The sequence below is a fragment of the Colias philodice genome, chromosome 16 (assembly GCF_061535455.1).
Source record: "Colias philodice isolate Cphi_HAF_F1 chromosome 16, ilColPhil1 Martin Lab GWU primary, whole genome shotgun sequence".
In the NCBI taxonomy this organism is placed as follows: domain Eukaryota; kingdom Metazoa; phylum Arthropoda; class Insecta; order Lepidoptera; family Pieridae; genus Colias; species Colias philodice.
In genome coordinates, this window is record NC_143101.1 from 7,155,932 (window position 1) to 7,174,745 (window position 18,814).

At 31.3% G+C, this 18,814-nt stretch overlaps 1 protein-coding gene across 2 annotated transcripts in view; it reads left to right on the plus strand.

The window, feature by feature from the left end:
- Positions 1 to 697: 697 nt before the first annotated feature.
- Positions 698 to 18,814, plus strand: part of Pde8 (phosphodiesterase 8) — a 156,741-nt gene continuing 138,624 nt past the window's right edge. The window contains exon 1 of one of the 2 annotated variants that reach the window (XM_089704805.1): positions 698 to 869. The gene's annotated coding sequence lies outside the window, so the exon portion shown is untranslated. The remainder of the gene's footprint in view (positions 870 to 18,814) is intronic. The other variant, XM_089704804.1, reaches the window with a different exon arrangement.

Genomic DNA, 18,814 nt, shown 5'->3' on the forward strand with positions numbered 1-18,814 from the left:
CAGCATTTGAATGCTACGCCTGTTTACACTAAAATAATTTGTCATAGTGGGGTTAGAATGAGCATTCGCTCGTTTGATGTAAATGCACTGTGAGACTTTACTTAATGTAGAGGTATCACATTATGATATTATAGAAATGTAGAGCCATTTTTTTCTATTTCGGCGACAATTTCGTAACAGTTTAGGTACTACTAGACTGTAGCACTAACAGGTCGTGGTAATTTTTCCAATCTTTTTAGGCAATTACATTACATATTAAGGCTCAATTATATCAGTTTTTATTTTGTTTTAACCAAAGAGAATATAGAATATAAATAAATTAATCACGTTGAGTTGCTTCGGCATTTGGGGCAGATGCCGAAACAACTCAATTAGTAAAGTCTACGCACAAAAATAAAAAGGCGCTCTCTTCGTTAGGGGGCTACGATACTAAAACATACATACATTTACACATATACACGAATTATGCACCCCTCTGTTTCCGGGTTATACCAAACCATTTCAACATCAAAATCAAATGACGCTACAAAAAGGCAATACGCAAATGTAGAGTACTGAAAAAAGTGTATTTTTTTCGACATTTTCGAGCGAAAGGTGGACTGATTGCTAGTCCCAACTAAACGGTTAGGCGTTTTGGTTGTGTTGCTACGCTTGGGCGGCGTGTGGGCTAGGGCGGGAGACGGGGAGCGGGCCTTCAGGCTTCTGTCAGTCACCATGCGACCGTGGATGGGGGCGCACGCCGCGTCCGCTGCGCGATCTAACGAAATTTATTCTCCACAAAATGATAGCTAAAGCAACATGTGAAAAGTTTTCTGTTTGTTCCCCGAACCGTATATTTTTACTGTGACCGTGTTTAGTTTTCGAGTAAGGTAAGCGTCACAAACATTTGTTTACTAATGTAATATATTATTTCTCGTATTGTACTTTCATTGTTGTAAGTTATTTAAAATATCGACTCTACGTAGAAAAACATTTTCCGATGTGTGTACGCAAACCGCATTTTTATTTCAGTATTGCAAGTGTGCAAAATATTGTACATTTTAGGTATAGTTATTTTTATGAAGCAATAAAATTTCTTGAGTTATGACGTTACTCGTATTATTCAATACAATAAACATGCTCATATTTCACTTATCGTTACGAAAGTTTGATGAACTTGCACACACAAAAATCCAAAGAATAGCAATATACGCAAAAAACACAATAACAACAATATATGAACACAATTGCAAACACATAAATAAGTTTACCAAACTCTACATAAGAAAATGTTTCAATCATTTTACAAACTATACGATTTCAATCAGTTGTCACTTTCATATACGTATTATTTATTTGTTTTCTTATCTTAGCATTACAATATTTACTATTTACCAGTAACCCTTCTTCACAACGGTTCAAACATACAGAGAGAAGTTACGATAGTATACTGTTATACATAATTCATGGCATGAAATGTTTCAGTACAACTTAGGTATCCTAATTACGTACCATTTCGAGTGCACATGTAAGGTGTTGCAAGTAAACAGGTATCGAGGCCGTTTGCTAATTATTTTGTCGTGACGGTGACGTGTTGACGCTTGGTGACACGCTTCCTGGGTTATGGAGCACACGAACATATATGTGATTGAATTCAAACTGGATTTAGAAAATGTTGGATACCTATATCAAATAAATAAATATGGGGTTATGGGGCACACGAACATACATGAATAAATCTGAAAAGAGTTCAAAAATTTGTTTGTGTTATGTGTACCTAATAAACAAATATTGTAATTAATGTCGTATGTGCAGATGTCGATGTCAAAAATTAAGTGTTTCTTTAATTTCAATACGACATGTTTTACTGGGCAATAAGTTAATATACAAATCATTATAGTATTGCACTAAAGATAGTAGAGAAACATGTTAAGAAGAGCATGTGATCAATTAATAAATTTAATTTTAACTTGTACTCACAAGTAAAGTATTAACAATGTCATTGACATAAATACACGCTAAAATAGTTTTCTTTTAGTATGTATTACAATATGAATTTCTCAGAAAAATAAATCGAGAATTTTTCTATATCGTATGAAATATTTGGTTTCATAAATGTTTTACTATCAATGAAAAGGTCTCAGTTTCGCTAAATTTGACTTTAGGAAAATGTTCAGTATTTACATTTATAAGTTTCTTACTTCTTCAGTAGTTAAAGATATTGTAAAATATATACATTATACAAAGAGAATAACAGGACCGATATCTATATTTTGGTACAATTTAATCACGAACCAAACGAAGGACAACAATGAAAAATATGTTAAGAAAATGTAACCTGCAAAAACAAATTATAACCATTTGGAATCTAAATTACAAGTATTTGCTCTAACATTTGCTTTGTGATAAACAAAAGATAAAGCGTTCTTTTTAAATAAATGTAGTGTTTCTTGTCTAAGTGCATTTTGAAGCCAAATTAAATACTCAGTAGCTAAGCCTACCGTACGTTGGAATTCTTTATTCTTTAAATAGGTTTATTTTCTATAGTTTTAATCAATAACAGAAAATTATATATCTATAAGTAATAATTATTGAATTCATTTTTATAGAAGACTCTATATGTAGAGTCTACTAACGATAGATTATTATGCGCCCCACCGACGTAACCGATATTTCTAAAACTTATGTTTTATTCTGGTACATCAACTACAACACCGTTAAGTTTCATCAAAAAATTCACTACAGTACATATATTATTTCTGTGTTTCTCTATTACCATATTTTCCCCGTATTTCAGCTACTAATTAATATATTTGCCCCCCATAATAAAAAAATCAAATCTTTATTCTTTATAATATCAGCATATAATTATAGGATTTGATAAGCAACGGAATAGGAAATTTAAAAGGCTCTACAAAAATAAATGAGCACGAATTATTTTTATAGTTTTTATCACACAACAAGAAGACCCAAGATTTTTTTGCTTGTTTTTGTTGAAAACAAGATTTTGGCACGTAAATGAATTATTTGTTTTGTTATTTAAGTTTTAACGTCTTGAAAATAATAGTTATATCATAGTTATTTTACTATTGTAAGTTTTCATTGGCACAATTTTCATAAAACATGACTGACATGTAGGCGAAAAATTGAAATAACATTTTGAAATAGTGAAAAGACCTATACTGGTTTAATTTTCGTGTTCATAATAGATAATATTTTTGCTCTTGTATATGTATTTTCTTTTAAAATATAGCATGGAAGTTCATGGTTCTACTATATTGAAGCGTAACCAAAGTTCAAAACTAACTGAATATTAATAATTCAACAATTAAATAACATGTTTATCAACACCTGAGACAAGATCGTAGAGAATTTCTAAATTTTCACTTTCCATACGACATTTTGAGCAACACCCGTTTAACATTTGAATATATTTATCGTACATTTTTATGTATATTAACTCATAATATTCCCATACTGCATCTTGACACAAATCTTGATTCGTGCGCACAACGCATTAGATGTTCCATTTTTATTGTCAATATTTTATACATATAAAAAAGAGCGTGCGTGCCGAGCACACGTGTCAGAAGTGAAACTTCATTAGCGAGATTCAAAGATACCAAAATCGTCGCTTTACTCCAAGACGTGGCGGTATTGCCATGACACGAACTTGAAATTTTACTCTCAACGCGCCTAAAGAAGTTTCACTTCAAAAAGTGTAGAAAGGTTACCAACACAACATTGGATCTTCAAAAGCACTAATGCAAACACGTCTAGACATCAAAGTAAGGCATCATTCAACCATCGTCACTGTAAAAGACAACTAATGGAAAATGTGGCCAATTAGCCACATTCTTGCCACTGCTAGAGCTCTAATAATCTATACCTTTTTACTTATAATATTACAACATTTTTAACATTCGCTGCTAGTCTGTTACTAGATAATAGTTCTCTCTATTATCAGTATCGTTGGCATGATAACGCGCACTCAGGAGTTATCTCGCAGGTCACACTTAAAATAGTGAAGTGACGTATCGTGACGTCAGAATTACCTCGTTGCCAGAATGTTATTGTATAAATAGACTAATTATGAAGGCTAATGTTGTTCGTTTATTTTGTAATGGTTAGTTTATTTTTAATGTGGTCTATAATTTATGTAGACCAAACCATGGTCAGTTTTCTTGTAAAGATATTTTAGATTATATAGGGATTGAAAAGTTTCTTTTCGAGTATAAGGAGCAGGGATGTGTGATCTGTCAAAGTTAATGTTTCTGTAGAAAGTAAACATTATAGTATCTAGCTAATTTATACCTACAATATTTTTGAAATACGAAAAAGTAGAGCTTTATATTGAAATTCATAAAGTTTATTATTTATTGATACAAAGTACATTTATTTTTATTAAACAACGACATTTTCATGATTCTTTTAATTCATTATAAGATACTAGAACTTCGAGCAGAAATATGCAAAAATGAAACTTAAAAAATTAGTCACTGAAAATACAAAGGGCTCTGAAGTTTGCATCGAAGAGAGAGTTCAGCGTGAGGTCAAATAATAATGAATAAAGAGTTATATTTCATTTCAAAATGTATCTATATAAATTATTTGTACAATACATGTAAAGCAAGGCACATAATTAAATATTTCCAATATTATTAAATTAGCTTTTTGTGATATAAATTGAAATGTTATAACTTTATCGAATAGAGTTATTAGATTTAATCCTGAATTGTAAATATGAATATTGAAATTTTAATATTGTAGTAATTTGATATCAGTCTTTAAAGTTCAATCAACCAATCCATACTAATACATATTATAAATGCGAAAGTAACTCTGTCTGTCTGTCTGCTACTCAATCACGCCTTAACTACTGAACCAATTTTCATGAAATTTGGTATGGAGATATTTTGATACCCGAGAAAGGACATAGGCTACTTTTTATCCCGGGAAAATGACGCAATCCCGGAAATCCCACGGGAACGGTAACTATGCGGGTTTTTCTTTGACTGCGCGGGCGAAGCCGCGGGCGGAAACCTAGTATAAGTATGTGATATAATACTCAAGTTTGTACTTTCGTTTTTAAATATTATATAGTCTTTCATCAAACAATCAAAATCATTGTATTATTAAAAAAATAAGAAAAGGTATTTTAACTTCAGCGCAATTTGATATTATGAACATAACCAGCATTATTTACGGTTATATAGGTACTCAATATAGGTACTAGTTAAAATAAAAACTCAACTATTACTTAAGGAAACAATTTTTTATAGAGCGTTTTCAAAATTTAGATTCACACTCTACATTAGTTAGTTGGTTAGACTCAATTGTTTTTTTTTATAAAAATAATAGTTTTGTAATGTACAAACAATAAATGTTATATAGTACAATATGATGACTTAAAACTGAGTGTAACCATTTCAAAAAATACAAATACTATACAATTTTGAATGCAAAGTATTTTTTCGTTTATTCGCGAAACATGATACGATAATTAGCATCATAGCATATTGGCACTATATTTATAACACACTGTCACATTATACGTCATAAGGCAGTTTCACATACAGTGATAGGTAATGCCCGGAAAATGCTTCGCGAGGCTGTTCGCTCTGTGTGGACCCACCTTTTGAAAATCGTTGTCTTGATATTAAAAATTCCATTTGGTGCTGAAATTTTATGGGCAAATAATATAATAGCTTTTTTTTTAATATTCTTTACATACAGATTATGTCACAGATGTGCTGTTTCATTATAATAATTACTACATATTATAATTAATTACATATTATAGAGTTTAAAATTGTCAATTAACAAACAACTCAACCCCTAAAGATTGAAGGAATGAAATTTTTTCCCTTGGTGATAAGCACACATATGTACAATTAGATTTTTTTTTATATTTATCTCTAGGATAAAAATAACTTCTATATAATTTGTGTAGTCGTAGTTATCACAAAATTAACAGTTGTCTGTGAAAACTTGTTATTTGTTTTATGTCACTAAAATTGAGCCCTGCCCTAATATGGTATATGGTATGTTCTCTTTGACATTAGCGATGATTGCTAAGCTATTTAGCTACCAATTTGAAATATGAAAAAGAGGATTGAGGACAAAAAATCGAACAAGTGCAAGTAGGACTCGCGACACATATGGGTTCCGTAGCAACTGCCAAAAATTTATATACCTTCGATTTTCTGACCGTGCTTAGCCGTGATTTTTTATTATTTGTTTTTATAGGAACAGAAATACATCAACTGCAGTGGTAGGTATTGTTTTCCCTTTGGTACGGAGCTCTAAAAATGATCATGAGGACCATTGTGTTTCAAAAATTTCTGGTTCACGAGGTAGGCCGTAAGTTTAGTATGGCCTATTTTCCAACCCACAATTTGCTAACCTAGGAGCATTTGAAACGTTAACCATTAGACTCAAAAGTCGATAATAGTATTTCTTGATAACAAAAAAGGTTAAAAGGGTATCAAAAAGTACTCGAAAGCTCAGTTCGAGGCCTCGATACGGCCTTGTAGAGACGATAATCGTAAAAGTATTTTTAATGTAACACTTTGTACTGAAATGAAGCGTGATGTTCATTATCATTTATATGCGTTATATTGAACAGTTAAAAGCGATTGATTTTATATGGATTGAGTCGTTATTGTAACATTTTATTCTAATAGAATATAGTTCGTAATTTTTTATTGAGATATGCCTACATTGTTTAGATTAATACTTTCAGTTGGGACGAGGAAAACATCGCGATAAATTCGACTTTTTCTAAATCAAAATGTTTTAAGAAATGTGTATGATGAAACAAATATAATATGCAAACAGCACTTGGCGTGGGATGATGATATTTTAAGGATAAGGAAAAAGCCCTATAAGGTATCTTAATATGTGAAAAATAAATAAGGTACCTATGTACCTACCTTATTATATCGTATAGATAGTATCGGAAAAACAAATAACTTGTAAAAAGTTGAAAAGGGAAACAAATATGCGTGGATCTTTTAAAAAAAATAACAATGTCCTGAAAGACAAGTAATTAATGTTATATTTTACGAAGTGTCTAGTCGTCCGCTAAAGGGATGAATAAAATATAAATTAGTCGTCCGATTACCGGATGAATAAAATAATTTAATCGTCCGATTATTCGGATTAATAGATAACCTTTTAACACTAAAGCTAGTTGGGTTGGACTAAAGCAAAGGGGGCGCAGGACTTAAAAATTTTTTGATGGAGTTGGTGTCATTATAACACCTATTTATTATTGTTTTATCGTAAAGATTACGCTAATATAAGCATGTTTTATAGGAACAACTTTTCTCTAAAATCAAAAATGGCCGAGATATTCGCCCTTAATTCGTTAGGTTAGGTTTAGGTTAGGTTAGCCTTTAGGTTAGGTTAGGTTAGGTTTCTTAAAAAAAAACTACACAGAAATAGGAGCCCCGCGAAGCGGGGCTCCGTCGACGCGCAAAAAAAAATCAAGTTTAGGTTAGGTTAGCCGTTAGGTTAGGTTAGGTTAGGTTTCTTAAAAAAAAAAACTAAACAGAGATAGGAGCCCCGCTTCGCGGGGCTCCGTCCACGCGCCAAAAAAAATCAAGTTTAGGTTAGGTTAGCCGTTAGGTTAGGTTAGGTTAGGTTTTTTAAAAAAAAAAACTAAACAGAAATAGGAGCCCCGCGAAGCGGGGCTCCGTCGACGCGCAAAAAAAAAATCAAGTTTAGGTTAGGTTAGCCGTTAGGTTAGGTTAGGTTAGGTTTCTTAAAAAAAAAACTACACAGAAATAGGAGCCCCGCGAAGCGGGGCTCCACGCGCAAAAAAAAAATCAAATACCTACGTGTGCCTCCTCCCCCCTCCTCCCCCCACAAAAAACCTATAATACGTGCGGCAGTTCTCTAAAGAAACCCCGATAACCTAACTATATAGATAAATAGATGTTATCGGACGATTAAATTATTTTATTCATCCGGTAATCGGACGACTAATTTATTTTATTCATCCGTTTAGCGGACGACTAGCTTTGTCCTATATTTTAATTATAACCAAAACACATTCGAAGTGTCAAGATTTAAACACATATTTTAGCATAAATAATATGTACATTTTGCTGACGCAAATTACTTTTTAATTAAGCAAAAAGGGCTGGACATTATCTCAAATTTACAAATATTAAGCTAAGCGCCGTTGACAGTTGCCGAAGTGACAAGGTTTTGGACAAAATCCATTAGCAAATTAACAATTCAGTCGATTCGACATTTCGTCGACGACGCTTTGACAGCCCTAATTGAATAGTTATGAATATACAATTTATTTAACATCCAATCGAAAATAGACATTATTAAAATTATTCAATAATATTTGTCGTACATCAATGATTTAAATCAGTCGTAAGATCAGATCAATCTATTTATATTATTTTATCAGTCGGTTATTACATAGAAAAAAGAAAACCTTACATATTTTATTACAAGTATCCTGTAAAATTTTAATGCTGACATATTATAAAAACTAATAGGTAAGTACACAAAAGAATGTATAAAATGCACTTGTATTTTAACCTTCTGAAGTTTTTCAAAGCTTAATATGAAAAGTTAATACCTACATCTGCAATCAATTTTGTTGATTGGAAACATTTGACACGTAATTAATTATTTTGTTATCGCTTTGGTACCGACTACCGTTGACATATTGTGATTAATTACAATCAGCCAAATTCATGCGCTCAAGTCATTTGTTGTAATGAATGTTTTGAAGAATAATATAAGAATAATTTATGTTTATATCGGAAGGATTGGTTGGTTATAAGTTGATTGAATTCTTTATATAACATGATATTTTAATGTGATAATGAACACCAACTCCAATTACACAATCTAGTGTAATTGGAGTTGATTTAGTATTTCTTTTTTGGATATTATTTGGAACGTTTAAAAAAGAAGACTAGGAATAACTTTGATCATCAAAGAATATGTATTATATGTTTTCTTTTTCGGGGTTTCTGTTAGCATGTATCCATTTATATTGATGTTTTGTGTTCCATTCGTAAAATAATTGGTGTTTATTCAGAGCAACCTTTCCTTCTGACATTTCATATGACAAACATAACACAATCATTAGATAATATTTCAGACAACGGTAATTTTGTTGCTCCAATTACAGCTACGACGTTCACTGAGGTTATTATTATAGAGACTAATGTCAACGTTATGTTTGTTTTGTTTTCGAGTTAACGACTTTCCTTTGTTATAACATATACAGTAGCACCTCGTTAGGTCGAACCTCGATAAGTCAAAAACCTCCAAATCTCGAAAAAATGTCTTGTTCCCCTTCCCTTCAAACCCGAAAACCTCCGTTACTTGAAATATTGACCCTCTGTTAGTCGAAATTATCACCGAGTCCCTCCAAGCCATTTTGGTACATATTTTCACTCTATAACTCGAAAAATTAAATTTGACCTCTGTATCTCGAACATAGCAACGTTTTATTTTACAACCATTATAACTTGATTATTTGGAATTTATTACCTCTATTGTTCGAACAAAAATAAGTTACCTACCGACTTTAACAACTTGCCGACAGTGCAAGTACACTATTGTTTCTTAGAAAACATTTTAGGAGTATACGATACCTAATAAATTTATAACTCACGTAAACACGTGTTTGCATTAAGTATATGATGACGAAATTATCGATTCAGTAGCTCAGAAAACCGATACTAATGATTAAGATGACATAGAAGACGTGAATAGTAGTACATGCGCTCCATAGGTTTCCATCAAAGAGGCAAGAACCGCATTGAATACCTTACGGAATTTTATAGAGCAAACCAGTATCTCTGAAGAAGAAGAATTTTCTGCTCTTTATAGATTAGACAATGCTAGAGAACAACCAAATTATCTAAAGCAAAAAAAAAATGATTTGAAATAATGTTGATTTGTAATAAATAAAAACATGTTTGCCACCTCTGCAAGTTGAATTTTAATGTACTTTACCTCTCTAACTCAAAATTTATAAGAATAAACCTCAAACTCTTTATGTCGAATCAAAATCCGCCTAAGTCGAAATCCTCCATAAGTTGAAAACTCTATAACTCAAATTTTTTGGCGTCTCCCTTGATATTCGACTTATAGAGGTGCTACTGTACTTACTAGCCACAGATAATAAAATAGCTATCTATAAACGTCTTACTAAATCGACTGTTTTGTCTTCTGTAATATCTTTTTTCTATGATAATAAAAGTTAGGCATATTCTTTTAGATATTATAATAAATCTAGGTTATTTAGCTATTTGCATTATCATTCAAATACGTCTTTGTTGAGTGACATCAACAGTCTTTTATTTAAATCTATGATCGCACTCAGAGAAATCGAGATAAGGCTAGATTTACACGTTCTTAAATGCAACATGCTTCACGAGGGTAGATACAAATGTAAGTGACATTCTATATTTGTCACGAGGGTTGCCAAATTCTGGATAAATAAAATAAATTAAAAATTTCACTAAAATAAATTATTTACTTTTGTGTAGTAACAATTAAATTTGTGTCTTATCTATACTAATATTATAAAGCTGAAGAGTTTGTTTGTTTGTATGTTTGATTGAACGCGCTAATCTCGGGAACATTAACTTAAATGGTCCTATTTGAAAAATTATTTCGGTGTTAGATAGATATTTATCAAGGAAGGCTATAGGCTATATATTATCTCGCTAAGACCAACAGGAGCGGATCACTGCGGGTAAAACCGCGGAACACAGCTAGTATTACTTACTTTTGTTGTTACTAACAACCAGATCCGATCCGATCAGATCAGATTGAATTAAATACAAATAGATAGAAAATGGAAATAACATACTGAAAACTTTATAAAGAATCTTGTGAAAATCAGCGCGACTAGAAACTAGTTCCTCCTAAAAGGACTTTGAAAAATGAAATCTATACTAATATTCTAAAGCTGAAGAGTTTGTTTGTTTGTTTGAACGCGCTAATCTCGGGAACTACTGGTCCGATTTGAAAAAATCTTTCGGTGTTAGATAGCCCATTTATCGAGGAAGGTTATAGGCTATATTATATTATCACGCTACGACCAACAGGGTTGGAGCCACGGGGGTTAAACTGCGCGGAGCAGCTAGTGTAATATAAACTAGTATAAAGCTTAGCTTATCTCTTCAATCAATACATACACTCCGTTCGATTCGTACCTATTTATAGCTAGATAAATAATTAAACTTGTGAATTGCGAATAGAAATAAATAATCATTATTGTATCCAACATAATATGAAATGTCCGCATAAAGAAACCAATATATTGATTCAGTCCGATGTTGCCGCGAGCTTATCCCACGGTCCCACCCACCTTTATTAAGTTAATCTAAATAATTGTTTGTAAACGATCCAACAATTTTATTATTACTAATTGATATCTTCTATCAATATTTTTTTTAACATCATTGTATCTACATTAGTATAATTAAGAGAAAACTCTACATTTTCTTTTTCAATGGAATAAACTAGAACAGTATTTACCTATAGGATTATTCTTTTCGATATTTTACTGGATAAAAAAGCTATAAGTAATAAACAAATTAAAATAATTAAGTTTTTATTGAGAGCGTAGATTTTTGCAAATTGTGTAGGGTAGAAATGGCTATTTTCATGAGGCCATTTTACGAATTTATAATGTCTTTATTATAGATTTTCTATCTTATATAAAAGAAAGTGCCATATTATATTGAAAAGTTTTAGATATCTACATATTTTCATATCTAGATATTCGCATACCGCTGTGCCGTGACACACAAAAAAAAACAACAATGACATTGACGTTGACAGCATAAGAGCGGGAATCTCAGAGCAATAAACCTATTATTGCTCTGAGGCGGGAATGTTTGGCATGCGTTTCGCTTTGTTTTTTTAATGTTATTTTTTATTTTTCATACTTTTCATAGAACAGAATGAAAAAAAGAAATGTAGGTTTGCTATATATCTAGCTGTGAAGATAATTTTACTACAGAATCGTGTTTACCTATTCCTTAGAGATGAGAGAAAAGAAAATAACATAATATATTTAATAAATTTATTAATTAAAAATAATAATAAAATCTTTCTATAACATACATGTATATGAAATTATTTATTGTACGTACACTTAAAGATTTTTATTTTAGTAATACTTAAAAGACCTAAAACTATGTGCTAAAACTAGCGTCTACGTCCTATGACGTCATGTCGATTTCACCAAGTTTTCCTTCTACGATTGAATCCGTAGCGATGTTGATATTGTCCAGATAAACTATGAATTTTCTTGTAATATTTTAAAACTGATAAATAATAAGACAGGTAATTGCAAGCAGCCCTGCGTACAGTGATTGTAGATATGGTTGTATCTGTGAATAGTAATTAAGATACCGTCGCATTTCTGTGGACTGTGCGAGACAACAGGATTGTACGTGCACATGTTGAGTTATTTAAATTATTTCAATTTAGAACTTACTAGCTAGTGACATTAGAATTGCGCCTTATATTGTTGACGCCACAGGTTGACGCCTTACATTGTTCATAGATACATAATAGGTTTTAATCTATTGGATTTATTTCAATACAAGCAACTGAAAATTTAGAAATTTTTTGGATTGCGTGCATTGCACTAAAATAAAATTTTTCAATATAGCTCTGTAGCGATTGGAATGAAAAACCTTTCAACATGTTTTAATGTCTGTTTTTCTCTCTTTTTACGTTTTAGTTAAAAGTTTTTCTCTATGTAGTAATTCCTTCTCATAATTTTAGCCACTCCTTCCATTTCTTCTCATAATTTTAGCCAAAAAATAAATCAAAACAAAATCGATCAAAGCTTCTTTAAATCCAGTTTAACCTCATTCAAATATAACTTTTCTTCCTTATTTCACATTAACCTATGTATTGAAAGACGTAGATCGTAGGAATACGTCTCACTGTGGACCTTACACGAGTCGACTGTTATTGGCGTGGTAGCTAAGTGGAGAGATTATTTTTTATCTGTGGAAATGAGAAGAAAATTAAAAATGTGGTTTTAATGTTGAATTATGCATAGCAGAAGTTGGTTAGACTTTTCTCTCTGTGGAAAAAAATGATGTTAATTTTGAAATATGTCTTAATAAAAGACACAGTTAAAAAATAACAATTATTACGAAAATATTAAAATAAATATGGCATCTATACCAAAACAACAATCTTATTTCTGTAGATTCGTTTCTTACAGCCAATCTTTGTAGTTGTAATTAATCGGTATACCGAGAAAAAAGTCAAATCTGTATCTCCTGAAGTCAAAATAATCTATCTCGCATTCATCAACTCTTTGTAAGCAAATTTGAGGCATATCGAAATAAACACTAAATATGCGGCGACACTAAATTCATTGTAATGTGATTGCAATTTGCAATCTGTCACTAAACACTTGCCGTGACAAAGCTCGACAGCCGACAAGTGACAAGCGGTAAGTCAGTCAATCAGTCTACATTTGACTGCATTCAATGCTTTTAAAATTCCTTTATGTTTACTCACATTCTATTATTAATCTTAGTGAAGAGAATCTTAATTTACGAAATACGATTTCTTTGCAAATTTTTATATCAATAAACACAATAAATTTAACTACATAAAATACATATTATAATATGATTAAATTAAAATTCAATAACGATTATTATATTATACACGTTTCTAAATATTTTCCTAAATATTTAGGAACAATTAGGAACTTAATAATAACTATAGTGCACAAAAAGTTAAAGTTGTTTCAACATTAAAAAGTACTGAATAGTGACTACTGACTACAGCTACAGTATAAATAGCTATTTGCGTAGTACTATCATAATATGTTCTCTGTATTCTGATATATTGTTATTGTGTATAGTTTTGACTATTTATTTTCCAAGAACATCGTCACATTCAACACCAAAGAAACAACCTTAACCATTTCAATTGTCAGCCACTCCTTACCGTGCAAATTAAAACGTTTAAGAAAGGTGATTTTATCTCTCTAACGGTGTGTTGTTCTTTTATGTACACACTTTTAACAATTCTTATTTGGATAAGATGTGCTTGTGGAAAACTTTACTAGTTTTAAGGTGTTTTTAAACTGCTATTAAACGTTTATACGCAATTTATAAAGTACTGAGATAGCTTTTACAACTGTATTTGTTTTTCATTGGGTTGTAGTAAAATAAATAAAATTAAGATGTGTTGAGCGATATAGGATTTGTGTTTGCGTAGTATATACAAACTACGTATCTATCGGAAATAATATAAGAATATTCTATACTGGATAAGTTTTTACGTAATTAACACAATCATAAATATTTTTCACATATAATATTAATGAAGATATCATAGTATTTTTACGACTTTATTTTCATTCAACGCTGAAAAATATAAGGACACGACAAAACAAATACGTTTCCAATAAATGAAGGCTCAAATGTTCTAGGGCTCATTTAAAATCTACTTAAAGTAAATTACCGCTGATAGAATAAATAATACCTGATGTAGTTCGACTTTGATTATTTTAATATGAGTTCGCACCACGACGGTAACAATAAATAATTGTATTTACAAGCCAAGGTGATTCATTTAGTTAACAAGTATAAAAGAAAAACTGATGTTTCACGGTATAATTATAACGTGAAAATGTTGTTTTTGAGCGTTAAAATCCAACTCCACACTTTTGTCAGCGAGTTGACAAATTATCTGAGATCTCGTGTTTTGCGTTAAAATGACAAGAATTGATAAATAGCTTTTCAGTCGGATGCGAGAATGTCTACGCTAGAATACGTGTTAGTAATGTGCTGAAATAAATTTAAACATTCTTACTAGAAATGTTACAATTGCAGTTCATAAATTTCCGTCTGGTAAAAAGTAACCCTCGGAATGTCTTTGTATGAGGTCGTAGTTTGTATGTCAAGTTTTAAACAAAATTATTTCATAAATATGCAGTGTTAAAGAGACATAATAGTTGTTCTTATTGAGGGATCAGATGGTGCTATTCTGAATATTTTTTAAGCCTAAGCAGAATAACCCTGTGGTTTACGTAATGGTCAGTAATTAACCGCTTAAGGGCCACTGACACCCTTGGCGAAAATATTGTGGCGCCCACTTGAGGGAAGCAATATCAAGTGTTAGTTTTTGTTAGTGAGAGGCAAGAGACTCCAACTTCAGACCTTGTCGCCCCCCAGAATTTGTCGCCCTGGGCCATCGCCCATCACGCCCCCCCCTAACGCCGGCACTGGTTATTAAGATTCCTTCATAAAAGTTATTTGCAATAAGCAAATAACTTTAATAAGTTTTTTTTTTAATAAGTTTAACCATATTAAATGGTGTTTTATCAAGTCCAACTTTATTATCACACATATACTTGTAGTACGTAAAGTGAAATTAGATAGTACATCTTCATGTAGAGACATTTAAAACGGTATTTACATTATTACAGAAGTGTTTAGAACTTTAGACTCAATGGCTGTTTTATTTAGGTCGATAGTTGTAAAAATATGCTCTTCAAACTTGTGAGATATGTGTGTCATGTGAAACTTTTCAAGTATAGGGTTGGAATATCAAGGGGTGAAATAGTTGGAACAACTTCGTAGATATTGTGAATATTTTCGCAATATTGAGAGTATTATAGTATTATAGTGTTTACTCTAGTGTATCTACAGGTGTTTAAACTGGGAAATCCATTATTATTTTTTCAGCGCTTGTTTGGCAAATTGCCAACTGGAAAGTAACATTGCAGTTGCATTAAAAATTCACTAAAGTATACATGATACTCTAAATTTCATTCTTACGTAATTGATAATGATGCTGTATATAATTTAGCCATGAGACGTCCATTACTAGACAAAGGCCTTACCATAGATTTACTTCGTCCGATCACCTTTGGACACACTTCGGATATTTGCGTCCAATACCACCTAATTTTGTTCGCTGCAAATACATATTTTTTAATTTACATAATATTAAGTATATTTAAATCGTCGTAAACAATTTTGCATGACATGTGGAAATTGATTTTCATTTTTTTTCATATTTTAGCACTAGATAACCTTAGAATTATTTAAGAGTAATTTTAAGAGACAATCTTTCCATATCAATAATTAAAAAGTTAATTTATTAAAACAAAAGTAAAATCGGCATTCCATTACCTATAGGAATTCTTGGTACACGTATATAATTCGTGGAAATTAGTTAAGTAAATATTAGGCTTTGCTCTTGTATGAAATAATAAATAAATAACGTATAATGGGTCAAGGAGAAAGCTACAAGATTGTTTTCCCGAAAATTCCTCGTTTCCAAGAAAGATAATGGAGATTGTATTTACTGAATCGTAAATGATATGAGTATGTTTCATTTATAATCTTTAATTAGATGGTATTATGAAATCATAGAACAAATTATATTTCTGGAATCGAGACATCATCTCTATTCTCTACATACTTTTTATTATGTATTATTTTATTATTATGCCAACAGTCTTATTCAGTTACTGGCATTTTAATTACATAAATAAAAAAAATATATAATTAAAATTTTTGCTCCAAAGATTTTCCATTGATCAATTTTTTTCATAGTACCTAGTAGGTACCTATATTCTGTTTAAGGTTTAACCGCTAACAACTTCCTCTATTAATTATGGATATTTGTGTTCCATATCAGTGAGCTGTGCGTGAATATGTGAGCTACCCGTCGCAAAGATTATCTTAGATTATATGACACTGTTTGCCTATCAGCAGTCGCTAACAGGCGTAACATGAACGTCATACATAATATATCTACAATCGATTTTCAACCTTCCTGTCACGGGTTTGGATATAAAATCAATCAAGGGGAATATCTTCCGTAGCTGTGAACGCTTCATAAACAAGGTCTTTCCTGAAATTCGTCGAATGTACAACATTAATTTATGGAACAGATTTGTGTGAAATGATTGATTTGTTGCAGACGATGTTTATAAATGTATCCACACGGTTGTTTACTGAACACAGTTATAACGAGAACTGTTAGTTATTATTGCTAGTTTTGAAGTTCACTTTCGTTGTGATCTTTGCATAGATACCTACATATAAAGAATACGATGTTTATTTAGCCTTTAGGTACACGGTCATAATATCGATGAGGTGCTTATTACATTTCCCACAGAAAAAAAAACTCAGATTTACTTAGAAACTACATTTAATAATTAAAATGAAATTTTTACAACCACGTCTGCTCGGTGCAGACCGGAGTTAAGGAATCATTATACAATATTAATAATTATTCTAAAGAAATCTTAAAACTAACACAGCAAAACCACGCTCGCATTCCGTTCCCATGCGAACGGCGCGGGACGTAACATGCTTATAATTGCAAGCAACTAAGTGTAATAATATAGAGATTAAAACAAACTATTTAGAAAACCAGTTATAACGTAAAACAAGAGATTTTAAATACTACAGTTAGGTAGAGTGACAATCTTCTATAGATTTATTTGATAACTAACAAGTACTTATATACAGGAAAAGTCGTATCTTCTCTTCATTTGCACTCATAAATCGACCCAAAAGAATCGACGTTCAAAACACTACAACCAGGTCAGTAGTATCAATAGTTCGCTGCCCAAACAAACCATAAGCCAGAAATACGACAAATAATACTACAAACACACTACAAACGCGTTTTCGTCTAGAACAAGAAACACTGGCGTTGTATTGACGTCACTGTCAGCTGACGAACCGTTGTGTGTCTATTCTATTTGCTGTGTTGACTCAGATTCGGTGATACGAGGGTGAAACTATTATAGAAAAATACAATGGAAATATTACGGTTTATGGTTGAGGAACTGAGAGTTTCCCGTCAAATAGTGACGACTGACAAGGGTTCTTATTAAATTTTGTGAATTATATTTTAAACAAAATAGAAAAGATTAGGCTTTTGTTAAAAATACTGGTACCAACTATGTATAAACACACAAAAATGCAGAATTAGTATCTAAATCTTACTAAAAATTAGCAGTGTGATGCTAAAAAAGCTGATGCTAAAATCAGAGTGAGAACAAAAATAAGTCGAGATTTTTAGCAGATCTTTATGTTTTAAGGAACCGCTATCTTAATCTTGCAACATTTTTTGTTAATTTCAGCATTATACAACATTTACTAAATAAGATTAATGGGTAGAGATATTCATTTTCTATTTATACCAAGCAAAGAGTAAATCAAAGGAAATAAAATATAGATGTTTTCTGAAGATATCTTTAGTTTTGATTCGTCATATTTAACGTAATACTTGACAGTAAGAAAGTGTAGTTGAATTAGATATTGGTCAACGATGAGTGTATCTTTAAAGAAATTTACAACCTAATGTTATTTTAGCGCGAATTTTCTCTCAGTTTTCTTTTTGAGCGATGTTTTTTCAATAAGTCATAAATTTTGTATCAAACTCATTGGAAACATTTATTTCCATAGGCCTTATACCTTGTAATATTTTATTTGACTTAGTTTCCAGTGAAAGTATTGCCTAATCCTATTACATCGTTAGAGTTTCACAATATTACGGACTATTAAAAGTCAGACATAGTTATTTTTAATATTATGCGATATAAACATGTCGTGGGAAGAAACAATGATCACGCTTGACTAGATATCGCAGTAAAAGTTAATTAGATTAACCGCTGACCTGATAGTCATAAAATTATGAAGTAACATTTCTAGTATATTGTTTAACTAGCGTGATTTGTTGTTATGTTTACTTTAGCAAATTTAATTTAAATTTTAATATCAAAGGATGCACATTAATTACAGTACAGACTAAATTCGGCAAACTAAAA